General features: G+C 42.1%; 1 non-coding gene across 1 annotated transcript; it reads right to left on the reverse strand.

The window, feature by feature from the left end:
• Nucleotides 1–627: 627 nt before the first annotated feature.
• TRNAD-GUC lies at nucleotides 628–699 on the reverse strand. The gene has a single exon. It is a non-coding gene; the product is annotated as a tRNA-Asp (tRNA).
• Between the last annotated feature and the right edge of the window lie 14362 nt (nucleotides 700–15061).

The following is a 15061-nucleotide window of genomic DNA, read 5'->3' on the forward strand; positions in this document are numbered from 1 at the left end:
GGAGAGAAAGACCCTCAACTTGGTTGATTGATGCAGTGACTGCTGCAGTGTGCTCTAGTGTGTCAGGACGTGTGAGGATGGCATCGGATTGGACAGGGTTCAGATCTGTTGTTCATAGGATCGCTATAGGTCATACTCAACTCCATGGCACCTAGCAACAACAACAAAATGAGCACGATTAAGTGTTTTGAGATCTCCATTCTGTGCAATTTATTATTTGTTATTTATAATTTATTTTGATCTCCACAGTCAGATGCCTTTGCATTCAAATAAAATACAAATAAATATCTTTTCAGTATCCTTTGCTTTTGGTCAAGATCCATCTGACATCAGCAAAGATATCCCTTCTTCCATGGCCTCTTCTGAATCCAGCTTGAACATCTGGAAAGTTCCCTGCTAATGAACTGCTTCGGCCTCTTGAATAATCTTTAATAAGGTTTTTCTTGACTAAAGTGTAGAGATATTGTTCAGTGTTGTAGTATCAATGATATTGTTGCTTTTTGGGAATGGTAACAAATATGGAGCCTCACCAGTCAGTTTTCCAGGTGGTTCTTTTCCAAATCTCTTAGCATAGAAATGTAAGCATACTCAGGACTGCACTGGTTTGTTCAAATACTCCAACTGTGCCTCCCCGTCGGGGAATCGAACCCCGGTCTCCCGCGTGACAGGCGGGAATACTTAACACTATACTAACGAGAACAGCAAGCAACAAATGCTGGCGAGGTTGTGGAGAAACTGGAACCCTGATTCACTGTTGGTGGGAGTGTAAAATGGTGCAACCCCTGTGGAAAGCAGTATGGCGCTTTCTCAAAAAGTTGCAAATAGAGATACCATTTGACCCAGCAAATCCACTACTGGGAATATACCCTGAAGAGACCATAACTGATATCCAAGCAGATATATGTACACCCATGTTTATTGCAGCTTTGTTCACAATAGCAAGGAGTTGGAAACAACCTAAGTGCCCATCAACAAACGAATGGCTAGAGAAGCTGTGGTATATTCGCACAATGGAATACTATGCTGCATTAAAAAACAGGGAACTCATGCAATATTATTCAAAATGGTTGACTCTGGAGAACATTATGCTGAGTGAAATATCCCAGTCACAAAGGGACAAATATTACATGATGCCACTGTTGTAGAATGGGACTGTCCTTGGGGTTGGGGAGAGACTGAGTAAGATGGGTTCAGTAATGTATACTGCACTGAAACAGAAGAGTGAGAAAACTGTTTAAAAGAGATATATAACTAGGTATTTCTGTCATCACAGGAGTCTAGAGCGAGGGCTACATGGTGGAGGGGACCTGGGGGAGGGTTTGTAAAACAATGAAAGAATCTTTTCTTTTACTTTTCCATAATTTTTGACTCATGTACTTATAACTTGTTAGTTAAATTTGTGTCTTCTAGGCTGCAACACCCCCATGATACATCTTCAAGGATATGAACATGTACGGCCAAGCACAATCAATAAGAGTGCATCTAAATTCCAAAATCAATCTCCATAATAGTCTATGTGTTTCCTACTGCCAAAGGGGCCCTTTAGAGTAGTGAGAGAAGATCTTCACCCTGAAACCCACAGCGTCCCTTTTCAGCAGGAAGCAGCTAAGAGAATACGCCATCCCCTTTTCCTTATGACTCAGGGTGAAGTCTCTCTCAGGGAGGAGTGATAGGGAATGGCAAAGGACACACCGACAAAGGAGAGTAATCAGAACTGACTTTGACAAGCACTGTGGCAATTGGACAATTAAAACAGACATTCGGATGGCGGGGAAGAAGAACAAACTGGGGAGGAGGGTGGAGAGAATGGTGCGGCAATGAAAGAGTGAGAGCCCAGAATCCCTGTGAGTGTTCATTGAAACTAATAAAATTTAATAATAATAATTAAAAAAAAAAGATAGAAAGAAAAAAAAAACACAAATACTCCAACTGATACACCATCAATATCTGGACCCTCTTTTTGCCAATTCCCTTCAATGCATCTTTAATTTTTTTATGTACTAATTGGATTTTTTTATCATATGCTACTTCCTGAAATGGTTTGTGGTAGACCAATTCTTTTTGGTACAATGACTGTGCATGTTCTTTTCATCTTCTTTTTATACTCTGCATCATTCAATTATTTGGCTATAAAATTTGTTAGTATTGTTGTTGCTCAAGGCTTAATTTCCTCCCACTTCAGTTGTTTTCAGGTTGGGAAGTACTGAGTGTACTCTTCCCTTGTAAACCCAGCTCTTTGCACATTCCAACATAATATTTTGCTTTGTCTTCTTGAGATGCTCTTCGAAGTCTTCAGTTCTCTTATTTCATATATCTTCTTTTTACTGTATATTCTTGATGCTCAAGAGCAAATCAGAGTCTGTTCTGTCATCTATTTTTGGCTTTTCTTTGTTTCCTGTCTTTTTAATAACTTTTTTCTTCTTTATGTGTAATGTCCTTGCTATCAATTGGTCTGATCTTTGGTCATTAGTGTTTAATGAATCAAATGAAGTCAAATTGAAATGTCTTCTCAATTTAGGCAGGATAAAGTCAAGGTGAGATTTTTGTCTCCTGTAGATCTGCTTTAATTTTCTTTTTCTCGTGGATTTGTTTCAATTTCTTCTTGTGGGTTTGTTTTGTTTTCTTACAAATGTTGGAACAAAGAAGAAAGATTAGTAGTTGAAAAGTATGCTCTTGGTTATAGAAATGAGGCCACAACTAGGATGATATAATTTTGCACTTCAATGATTTATTCACTGCAAACACTGCTGGGGGTTTTGTTTTGTTTTGTTTTAAAAACAAACCTAAACATAAATGACAACTGTACACCTAGACTTCACCTGATTAATCATATAGGAATGAAATTGACTACATTGGAAAGAGGCAGTGGACAAGTTCATTATAATTAATCAGAAAGTTAGTGGTTGACCATGGAACAGACGGTTGATTGCTCATGTGAGAGGTCAAACTGAATATATGTGAAGAACTTTATAATTCCCAGTCCATTGTAACTAATAAAATGCCACCGGTAATGTTTGCTTTGCACAGTGATAATTGGGAAACATGATTTCAAAGGTAACAATGCTCCATGTGCACATGAGTGATCACACTATAATTTATGTAATATTAAACATTACTCCAATTCAAATAGAGATTCATAAGCATTGCTGCAGCCTCAAAGGGCTCTTTTGTTCCATAAAGAGGCACCAGCCCAAACTGCGCACGCGGAGACACGCAGACACCCAGCGTCTTCTCATCATCGCCTTCAGACATGAAGACCTTTGTGTGGTGTGGGATTTCATAGCCAATTAATTTTGCTAGTTAAAGATGAGTCCTCTAACTTCCTCCCTCACCATCACGCCATTCACTGTCACTCAAACAAGGCTAGGGAAAAAAAATAATGAAGAAATTAGAGAAGGAAAAAATACTTAGAAAATAGAATTATAAAATAAGGAGGATGAAATAAGGAAAAAAATTTAAAAAAACCCCAAACATAATGTACAGCCATTTTTTTTCCTTCTTCCCTCATAACCTTCTCTATTTCAAGTCTGAAGAGGGGATGCTTACAAGTAACATAACGCAAAATACAAAGGAGGCTTTCCATCCCATAATTCAACTTGCCAAGTGAGTAGAGCATAGAGAAAAACAAGTGTGTGGTGTGGAGAAACGAGGAGTTTCCCAGATCTGCTGTTACAACTACCACAAATAAGGTGGCTCATAAGAATAAAAATTCATTGTCTCAGAGTTCTGAGCTGATTGGCAACATTATGATAGATGGTGAAGACGTTGAAATTGTTAACAGCTTCAGTTTGCTTGGTTCCACAATCCACACCCTTAGTACCAGCAGCCAGGAAATCAAAACATAAATTGCATTGGAAAAATCTGCTGTCATAGACCTCACCAGAATACTGAATAATGAGGAGCAACGATGTCAGTCTAGAGACTAAGGTGCACGTGATCCAGGGAGTAGTCCTTGCAATTACTTGTTATGTGTCAGAAAGCTGGACAATGGCTAGGGATGATAGAAGAAAAATTGATGCCTTTGAGCTTTGGTGCTGGAGAAGAGTATTGAATATACCATGGATTGCTAGGACAACTAACAGGTTCTTCATAGAGAGGATGAAACCAGACTGCTCCTTGGAGGCAAAGATTCTGAGGCTTCACCTAACATTATTTAGGCATGTTGCAAGGAGGGATCAATCCTTGGAGAGGGATATCATCTTTGGGAGGGTGGAGAGACAGTGCAAGAGAGGAAGACCCTTGGTGAGACGGATTGATTCAATGGGGAAATGGGGGGCTAGGTGTGCCAAAGACAATAAGATTGGCATAAGATAGAGCAGGGTTCAGAGCTGTTGTACACAGGATTGCTATGAGTCACAAGCGACTCAAAAGTACACAACAACAACAACAACAACAACAACAGAGATTTGGAAGACAGTAGTCTAAGTCTGAATGAGGGTCTGTATCTAACTCTCTTCTTCCTTCTGATTTCTGATGTTTTCAGGTGTCCCATGGCATATACCAAAAAACTACTGTTGGGTTGCTTTTGACTCATAATGACCCTCCATTGTTTCTGAAACTGTGAATCTTTATTGGCGGGGATACTGGCTAGCTTTCTCCCTCAGAGCATCTGGTCAATTCAGGTTGCTAATCTTTGGGTTAGTGACTCAGCACACAATGAACTACGCCATCGGCTCTCTTTTCACCACACATGCTGTTGTTATTAGGGGTCATCCAGTCAACTAGGACTCACTGAAACTCTTGTGGGCAAGAGATCCGAACCTTGCCCTCTCCTGCACCATCCTCCACACCTCTGCCTTATTCAAACCTATTGTTGCAGTATGTCAATTCATCTCATTGAGGATCTAACTTTCTTTCCCTACCTTTCCCTGTATGATGTCTTTTTCCAAGGACAGGCCCTTTCTGACAACATGCCCAAAGTACGTAAGAGGAGGCTTCACCATTCTTGACTCTAAGAAGCCCCCTGGTTGTACTTCCTCCAAGACAGATCTGTTTATACTTTTTGCAGTCATGGGATAGTCAGTATTCTTTACCGACACCATAATTCAAAGGCATTAATTCTTCACTGTTGCTGTTGTTAGGTGCCGTCAAGTCATTGATGACTCATAGCGACCCTATGAACGAAAGATCTGGGCACTGTTCATAAAGTTTCTGGAGGCAATCCATTTTGGAAGTGGATGCCACTCCTGCTTCCAAGCTTATTTTAATCGGGGAGCTCCACCAAACACTGTCCACCATGGGTAACCATTATTGTATTTGACACATCAGTGTCACAGTGTTCAGCATCACAGCCACCACGAGTTACCTCTGTACAGTAATGCACAGACCAGTGCTATACCACCTAGAAGAATGTTGGGGGGGGGGGCGGAATTGAACCAGGCCCAAGGGCCCCAGAGGATTTTAACCATCACCTGCCTTAAACCCTAGGCCAAGACTCAAGGACCTCACTCCTGGGGGAAGAGCAGTACTGCACATCAAACACAAACCCAAAAAAGCACAGGACCAGCAAGAAGCCACACAGACCCAGAGTGGAGTCATCCAGGAACAGCCTCGCTGCCTTCAGTAGTCTTCCTATTCACTGTCAAACTTTCAGATGTTTAGGAAATAGTGGGAAATACCACACTTGACTTGGGCACACCTTAAGTCATTAAAATGACCTTTGCTTTCAGCACTTTTTTTAAAAAAATAATTTTAAAGAGCATTTACAGAGATTTTGGATTTCCGTTCATTCATTGCTGCACTTCTCTCCCCGCCCATCCCTAGCCCCCCTCCCCTCAGTTCGCTCCTCTCTTTCAAAAGTAAAAGAAACACTCCTTCGACAGATTTGTCTAGTGAAATATCTATTTCGACTTCTTGACTGCTGTCACCATGGGTACTCATTATGGATCCAAGAAAAAAGAAATTGTTAACAACCTCAATCTTTCCTCCGTCTGTCGGGATATTGCTTTTTGGTCCAGTGGTAAAGATTTTTGTTTTCTTGATATTGAAAGGTAATCCATATTGAAGGCTTTAGTCTTTAAACTTCTTCAGTAAATATTCACTTTCCATAAGCAAAGTTGCGTTATCTGTGTCACACAAGTTATTAATGAGTCTTCTCCTAATCCTGATGTCACATTCTTCCTCATATTGTTCTCCTTCTCTAATGATTTTCTCAGCATACAAATGGAATACACAGAGATAAAGGATTCAATCCTGACTCACACTGTTGCTGTTTTTAAAATATGCAGAGTTCCCTTATTTTCTCTGAACCACTGCTTCTTAGTCTTTGATAGGCTTTGTGTGAGTAAAATGAACTGTGCTGAAATTTCCATTCTTATCAACACTATCCATAGTTTATTCCCATCCTCACAATCAAATAAACTTGCATAAAGGATCATAATCCACCCAATTCCAAAATAAATTAATGTTAATTTAGCATACAACATTCTTAAAGATGGCATTTCCAAACACCACCACAGTCATAGGCACTGGGGATTAGGACATGAACGTATTTTTTTGAGGGACATAATTCAATCCATAGCAGCAGGAATGGAGAATATAAGAGAGAGAAAGACACAGTGAAGGAATGGAAGAGGAACCCAAAATTAGCTTTGCTCTTTGAGCCATCAGCTTCTGAGTGTCTAGAGAAGAGCAGGGGTGTCTGCAAGCACTAACCTTGGAGAAGATATAAATTTGTGACTTGACTTTTCAGGTATAATCCTGCTTCCCTACCAGGGACCACACTAGAAAGCTTTTTGAGTTTTAAAATATCATTTGAAAAAAGAATAGCACACCCTGAGGCTGGGACCAATTCATTAAAAACTGCATTGTGATCTTGCTTAGTGAAGTGTCAATTCATTACTATAATCATAGGAAAATCATATCTCGATTTAAGTTTTATCACTAATGTCAACCCCAAGATACCATTTAATTCCGTGGCATGCCATCTAGTTATTGTGACTACCAGGTACTGATGAGTCAATTTCAACTCAGGACTCAGGACTCCTATATAGGGTTTTCAATGGCTGGGTCCCCCCTTTACCCCACTCCCCCCCCAACCATTTAATAGATGACTAGGCCTTCTGAGGCACCTCTAGGTAAACTTGAACCTCCAACCTTTCAGTTAACAGCTTAGGATATAACCACCTTATCATTCAAAGACTCCTCTTTTGGTCACTAAACCATGTTAAAACAAACCCAATGTGTTCAAGGTGAGCCCAACTCATGGTGACTCACCAGCAGGTTTCCAAGACTAACTATGTGAGGGGAGGGACTGCACCATCTTTTCCCCTCAGATAATCTGTTGGTTTTGGTTTGCAACCCTACTTGTTGTGCACAGTGGCCCATCGGTGCTTAGAACAGTCTATTCCAGATAGCTGAGGCGCATCCTTGCTCATTCTGAATTATCAAACCCCAGAGGTGCTTTTCTTCCATCGTCTTAGCTGAGGATATTCAACTTATGGCACTATCAGCTCTGTGTGCAGCTTGGGGGAACTTAAATATCTCCTTCGCTGAGAGATTCTGGTTTAACTATTAAGAGCTGGCACTTGAGGGATTGTATCTTCACTGACTTAACTTGAGTGTGTTCTGAAGCGAGTTGTTCTGACAATCCAAAGACCGTCCTTCTTTGGTGGTTTGAATTGACTTGCTGCTCCGGGGATGAAAGATGGACAGTCTCCTGCCCTTTCTATCTAAGGTCTTGAAACTCAATGGAACAATGCTGTGAGTCAGGACTCACAGGCAGTGAATTATAGTTTCTTTTTTAACTTCTCAGATGATGCTAACGGCTGTCAAAGTTGATAATCACTGATTGAAAATGACTGTGGGGTGAGTGTGGATGGTGGTGGTGTCAATTGTACTGGCCCACACAGCTTCCCATTAGCTCGTCTGGGAGATACAAGAAGAAAGAGACGGGCCAATTGTCCTCTAACTGAAAAGTGGTGGTAATCCTCTTCTGGGTTGCTTCCTGTTATTTCTCAGCTGACAGCTCCCGGCCTTTTCTCTGTCAGACATCTACAACCTGGCATTCTGGAAGGTTTTTTGGAGGACCTTGGAATATTTGGTAAGATGATGGGAAAACATGCTTGAACCAAGAGAAATACATGTATTCCTTGTCTATCGGACAGGACATTCAAGTGATAGCCTCCTAACTGCTCTTTGTATCAATGCCGCCTGTGGTTCTAATATTCCAACCCCTGCCCAGGTAACCCATTACCACATCAGCAATTGGTCCACTAAATAGATAACTGACTGGAAATTATAAGTAAGACCCTTGATTCCAGATAGGGAACACATGCTCCTTTTCCCTATAGGAGGACATAGTATAAAAGGCTACCTACCGATAGCTTCACTCTCTACTGTCTCCCCAAGCTGCCTGAGTATGGTGGCAGTAATGATACGGGTTATGTAACTGGCCGGGAGCTGGGACCTAGTTGACCTGGTGCTGGTGGATTTACACATATTGTGGGAAACTTAATTCATTTTGTAATTGGGTTTGTGCTCAGCTCTGAGCCTCAATAACAACTAACAATAATGGGTCATAGGGGAAATTCTACTCAATGTTCTGTTACAGATTGAATATTGAAGGTGATAATATAGCCCCTATTATATAAGTATCCTATGCATCTGAAAGTTGGACTTTTAATAAGAATAACAGAAGCATAATTGATGCTATTTAGTTATAGTATTAGAGTACTGAATACCCCATGAACTGCCAAAAGAACAAACAACTCCATCTTGGTGGAAGTGCCACCTGGGTGCTCTTTGGAGGAAAGGATGATGAAACATCATCACATATATTTTGTTGTCAGTAGAAATCACTGATTGGACAAGGACATCAGGCTGGGAAAGATGGTCAGAGAGACATCAGATGGATTGACATAGTGGCTGTAACAGTGAACTCAAGTATGTGAGAGATGGTTAGAATGGCACAGGATAGGGCAGTGCTCAGATCTGTTGCTCTCAGAGCTGCTATGAGGCACAGACAACTTGTTGGCACCTAATAGCAACAATAACATACACATATCTGGAACCACCTTAAATATTTTGTGACATGGGATCCAGAATTTCTGAAACCTGATATATACACAACTTGGGAAGCTTACTTTAATGGAAACAATACAAAACAACAAACGAAAATGTAGGTCAGGGACTTAGAGGGATTTGTGCAAAAAAGAGCTGTAACTTGGGTAAATCTCGCACCTTTGCTGAGGTGTGATGGGGGACAACACACATACAAAGATCAGGACAGACACACACTCATGACTTGCTTTTCCAAGGTAAACAAGACTTTTTTCCTCTTGCTTTATTGGAAAAACATTTCATTACTTCTTAATCCCTTCAATGCCATCTCATTTAAACCCCTGAACTCAAATTGGCTGATGTTAATACGCTTTTATTTAAGACAAGAATTCTGGAACAAGTCATGCATCTTTCCAAACGGTAATGGAAAGTTTTAATTGCTTGGAGTGAGCTATTTGATCAGTCTGTTTGCCCATTTACTTTCAGAGGATAAAAGAATATTTATTAGCTTCCAAATGTAAGAGAATATGCAAAGCCCACGTTTAATATCCATTCAGTGCAATTTATGTTTTAAATATCATAATTGTAGCCTTTCCAAGTCATTATTTTTTAATGTAGTTAAATATAATTCATTAGCCCAGTGCTGAAAATAGCTATGACATTTGCATCCCAAGCTGCGATGTAATCAGCAGATTCTTTGCCCACTGGGCTTTTTGTGGATCTCGTCAGTGGGACCCCAGTATGCTCATGTTTTATGGTCTTGGCAGGGGAGAGAGCCAGTAGCTTCTGCTGGTTGAGGAGCATGGTCCGCGCAGTCCTCACGTGAACTGGGACTGGCTGGCTCTACCTGTCTGCTCATTCAACATATGGTGCAACAATCAGCTCTTCCCAGCAATAGGCTGTCTAGAATGCCCAGGGGTGCCTTTGGGGATTTATCACTTGGTTGGTTTTTATTTACCTTTGTTTACAAGATTCTTAATGTCTACAGAGAAAAATAAGTAGCATCGCCTAAGAAGGACGTGCTGGGGCTATCCATCTGCCACAGCTCACCGGGTTTCCTTCTGTGACTCCACATTAGACTATGAATTGTGAGGGTACAGTGCAAAGTAGCAAGACAAAAGAATGTTGTTCGGTGCCACCGAGGGCGTGAGTGTGCCTATGACAAACCGAAGGAGCCTCTCTTGGTCCCGCACCGTTCTCATAATTGTTGCCATACTTGAGTCCTTTGCTGCAGCTCCTGCGTCAATCCACCGTGTGAATGCTCTTCATCTTTTTCCTCTGACCTTCTACTTTGCCAAGTATCTTAGGCGAGGTTCTCTAGAGAAGCAAAAGTCAGTGAAGTAGAACCAATGACTATATGTATATAAAGAGATTTATCCGAATGAAATGACAGTTATTTGTAGAGACTGGCAAGTCCCAGGGCTGCAGTGTATAACTAACTGTGGAGGTTGATGAATAGAGGTCAGCAGGCAAGGAAAGTAATTGGCTCCAAGGACCAAAGAGGTGAGGACCCACAGACACAATGGAGAATCAGTGAATAATAAGAATACTGTCAGCGCGATGGACTGACACAGTCCCTGCAACAGTGGCCTCAAGTGCAGGACTCAAGAGGGAGGGCACTGTTTCATGCTCTTGGGAGTGGAGTTGCTGTATGTTGGAGCCAGAACAACAGAATCCACCTAGTGCTCCTTCTAGTTATCCTTCCCTTGACTCTAGTTGAATTCTTGGCATCTGCAGATTGTTTTATAAGCACTACAGTTTTATTTTTCCACAAAGCGATATAGTCAGAATTGCATGCTATGCTGCTGTTTTAGAGTGGCTTTGTTCACTAAGAAATATGCATTCAAGGTTCCACCATGTATTTCTGTGGCTTAATTGATCATTTGTTTTTATTTCTGAATGCTACCCCATTGTATAGGTATTCCATAATTTGTGGGCAGCACAATGGGTCAGGTAAGCCAGCCACCTCTTTACTGGGCTGTCTTCTAGCAAGAGTTTCCTTAGTTTTCTTATTGTTGTTAGATGTCACTGAGTCACTCCAACTCACAGTGACCCTATGAAGAGCAGATCTGTCCCCTGCCCTGGTCTGTGCCATCCTCGTCATTTCCAATATACTTGAGCTCATTGCTACAGTCGCTGTGTCAGTTCCTTCGGTTGGGTGTCTTTCTCTCGTTCACTGATCCTCCACCTTACCAAACGTGATGCATTTTTCTAAGGACTAACCCCTCCTTACAATACATGCAAAGTATGTGAGATAAGTTTCACCATCTTTGCATTTCGAGTATATCCTGGTTTCACTTTTCACTGAGACATATTTTTGTTCTTTTGGCAGTTCATGGGCTATTCAGTCCTCTTCTGCAACACCACAGCTCAAAGGTGTCAGTTCTTCTTTTATAATCCTTAGTCATTGTCTAATTTTCAGATGCATAGCAAGTAATTGAAAAAAACCATGGATTGGATCAAGCACACCTCAGTCTTTAAATTGACATCAATACACTTTAGAACTTCCTATAGATCCTTACCAGCAGATTTTTCCCAAGGCAATTGTTAGTTATAGTTAGGTACCATCAAGTTGAGAATGACTCATAGTGACCCTATGAATAACAGATCGGAAACATGTCCTGTCCTGTGCCATCCTCACACTTTCTGACACATTAGACCCATTGTGACAGATACTGTGTCAATCCACCTGGTTGAGGGTCTTCCTCTCCTTCATGACCCTCTACCTTTTTTAGCATCTTGTCCTTCTCCAAGGACTAGCCCCTTCTAGCAACATGCCCAAAGTGTGTGAGGTGAAGCGTCTTCATCTTTGCATTCAAAGGGCACTCCAGCTGCACTCTCTCCAAGACCTATTTTCTTTTGTTCTCTTGGCCATCCATGGGATGTTCAGTGCTTTTCTCCAACCCCACAGCTCAAAGGCATCCATTCCTCATCTGTTAGCCCTATTCACCATCTAGATGCAGAGCAAGTGATTGGAAAGACCACGGCCTGAATTAGACACACCTTAGTCCTCAAATTGACGTCATTATATTATGGAGAGGTCCCTAACTGTAGACTTTACCAGTGCAATACATTTCCTGATTTCCTGAATGCTGGTACCAAAAGCATTAGTTGTAGACCCAAGTAAGATCAAGTTGTTGACAGTTTGAATCTTTTCTCCATCTATCATGATGTTGCCTATTGGTCCAGTGGTAAGAATCCTTGTTTTCCTGACATTGTGATGCAGTCCATATTGAAGGCTGCATTCTTCTGATTTCGGCAATAAGTCCTTTCAAGTTCTCCTCACTTTCGGCAAGCAAAGTTATGTCATCTGATAACGCGGATTATTGATGAGTCTTCCTCTGGTCCTGATGTCACATTCCTCTCGTCTTCCTCTGATCCTGATGTACGATTCCTATTCCTGGAGTCTAGCTTCTCAGATGATTTGCTCAGCATACAGACTGAATAGGTATGGAGGGAGAAAATCCCAAGGCAATACAAATATTTTTCTTCCTTCTTTTTTCCCATGCATATTTTCTGTTGTTCTTTTTTTTCTGTAAAATGTCCCGGTGCTTTCATAAATTATAAAAATGATTTATACCGTGGGGTGAGCAGGAGAGGGCAAGGTGGGCTGACCAGGGACGGGCAAGCTCCATCTCACGGCCCCATGGAGGGGCTGGTCCGGGGTCCTTGGGGAGGGGATGCCCTGTATCTCTTCCCTGAGCTCTTCTGGCCGCCGCAGCCCTGGTGCTCAGCATCGAGCACCCCTTCCCGAACCCCTCCTGGGATCCCTGGGTGCGGCATCTTGAAGTCTTTTGGCTCCACAACCCTTCCTCTACTGCTGAGGTGATGGGCCCCTCCTTTCCGCTGCCTGCTCCCAACCCCCAGGAGGCCGGGAAAGGAGGGAGAGGAGGCTGAGGCTCCCCTCCATGGTAGGCAGGGCAGCGGGGTCCAGAGGAAGGTCGTGGGGCGACTCAGCCCATAGTCAGGCCAAAGCTACACTGGAACTTGTTCATGTGGTGGTTCAGGAAGGCCCTGAGCACCAGGGTCAATAGCAGCGGCAGATTCTTCTCCATCGTGGCACCCACGATTCCGTTACTGTCCATGGAGCCTCTGAAGAGGACGTTGGCCTTGGGCAGGTCAAGCTGGTACCCAGAGGGGACAGTCGTGCCCTGCATCCTCGTGCTGGCCTCAGACTCCCCACCCACTTGTAACTGGTTGCTGGCTTTATGGTAGGTAGTACGTGGCTTGCATACCAGCCCCGTCCAGCGTTCCTGTTGCTAACTAGCTGTTCAGTGTGGGTTTCCCAACTAGAGACATGGGATCCAAGTAAGATGACATTATTCACAATTTCAATCCCTTTTCCATGTATCATGATGTTGCCTGTTGACCCTCTTTAGTATTCATTGTTCTTCTTGTTGTGGTTAGGTGCCATTAGGTTGAGTATAACTCATATGAACTCTAAGAACAATATATCTGAACCCTGTCCTATGCTATGCTATGCTATGCTATGCTATGCTATGCTATGCTATGCTATGCTATGCTATGCCATCCTATCCTATCCTATCCTATCCTATCCTATCCTATCCTATCCTATCCTATCCTATCCTATCCTATCCTATCCTATCCTATCTTATCCTATCCTGTCCCCATCATCTCTGAGACACTTTAGTCTATCGTTGCAGTCACTGTGTCAATCAATCTCACTGGTCTTCCTCTCTTTCACTGACTTTCCATCATTCCAAGTATGATGTCCTTTCCCAAGGAATAGCCTCTTCTAGCAATATGTCCACACATTGAGCATAGTTACTATAGTTCATTGAGGGTTACTAACGGTTGTGGAGTAGTTTAAAAGGACTTGGCTGCCCCGCTTGAAGGCAGGCAAAGAATGCCAAGATGGGTGGGACTGAAAGCAGTCTCAGCCTTCCTGGAGCATTCACCACCATGAAGGGGACTTGGAGAAGTTTCAGTTAAACATGAAAAGTTTCTGGCATTCTTGATAATGTTGTTAGGAGTTCAGTAAAACCCTTCTATGAGTACAAGGATGTTCTCCTGGAAACTATTCAAACTTATCTACGTTATGTCTCATATGGGTTGCCATGACCAGGTTAACTGCTTGGAAGGCAGCTATGTTTAACCATTTACCCATCCTATGAAACCACGCTTTGTTGTATGCTTTAATTCTCTGCTAATAAAAGTGGTGGCTCTGAAGCTGCTTGGGGCCATTAACCTGAGCGAGTTCTTGGTCCTCTGGAATTATGTTTCACTTTGCTAGTCTTCCTTCAGCCCTCCTCACGAGAAACAACATTGAGAGGTGAAGCATCACCATCTCTACCTCCAAGAAGCCTCTGGGCACCTTAATTTCTCCTCAGAGTACTTTTGAGGCATAGTTTTCTTTGTTTTCCTAACAGCTAGATTCACATTTTTTTTCCAGGAAAGAAGGGAAAGTATCTGCTGCTTTTAGAAAGTAAGGAAAAAGACTTTTCAAAGTCTTTCTTCTCCGTTGCCATTTGCATTTGGTTATTTCCCTTACATGCAGGGAAGGATAGAATGCCTTTGCCTTCAAACCTTGTAGATTCCTGCAGCTAGTGATCTCTGGTGACAACATATTTTGAGAGTTATGCTGTTAACCCAAAGGTAGAGCTTTTCTGGCAGTTCTAAGCCACTGGTTACTCCAAAAGAGAAATAAAAGGTCTCTTCCTGTGACAGTCATAGTCTGGAAACCCTGGTAGTTGAGCAGCTATGGGAGGGTTGTGGTTCACTTGCAGAGGGTTTGAATTTGTCTGCTTTGTGAGAAAATCTTCATGCAAAGAAGACATACTTGTTTTTTCTTATCTTGAGACATCCCTTCAACAAGGATGGACATAGTGTCTGTAACAATTGGCTTGAGCAATGCAAATATTAGGAGGTTAGCACAGGATAGGGCCAGTTTTCAATCTGTTGTTTGTAGGCTTGTTAAGAGTCAAAATCAACTTGATGGCATCTAACAATGCAACAACTTTTCCAGGGGCTTGTTGAACTGGTGCATCTTGCAACTCACCAGTTTCTTGGTTCCTTTAAAGAGGAGAATCTTAGGACATTA

Source organism: Elephantulus edwardii, unplaced genomic scaffold, assembly GCF_000299155.1.
Source record: "Elephantulus edwardii isolate Elephantulus edwardi_28Jun2011 unplaced genomic scaffold, EleEdw1.0 scaffold00004, whole genome shotgun sequence".
Taxonomy (NCBI): Eukaryota; Metazoa; Chordata; class Mammalia; order Macroscelidea; family Macroscelididae; genus Elephantulus; species Elephantulus edwardii.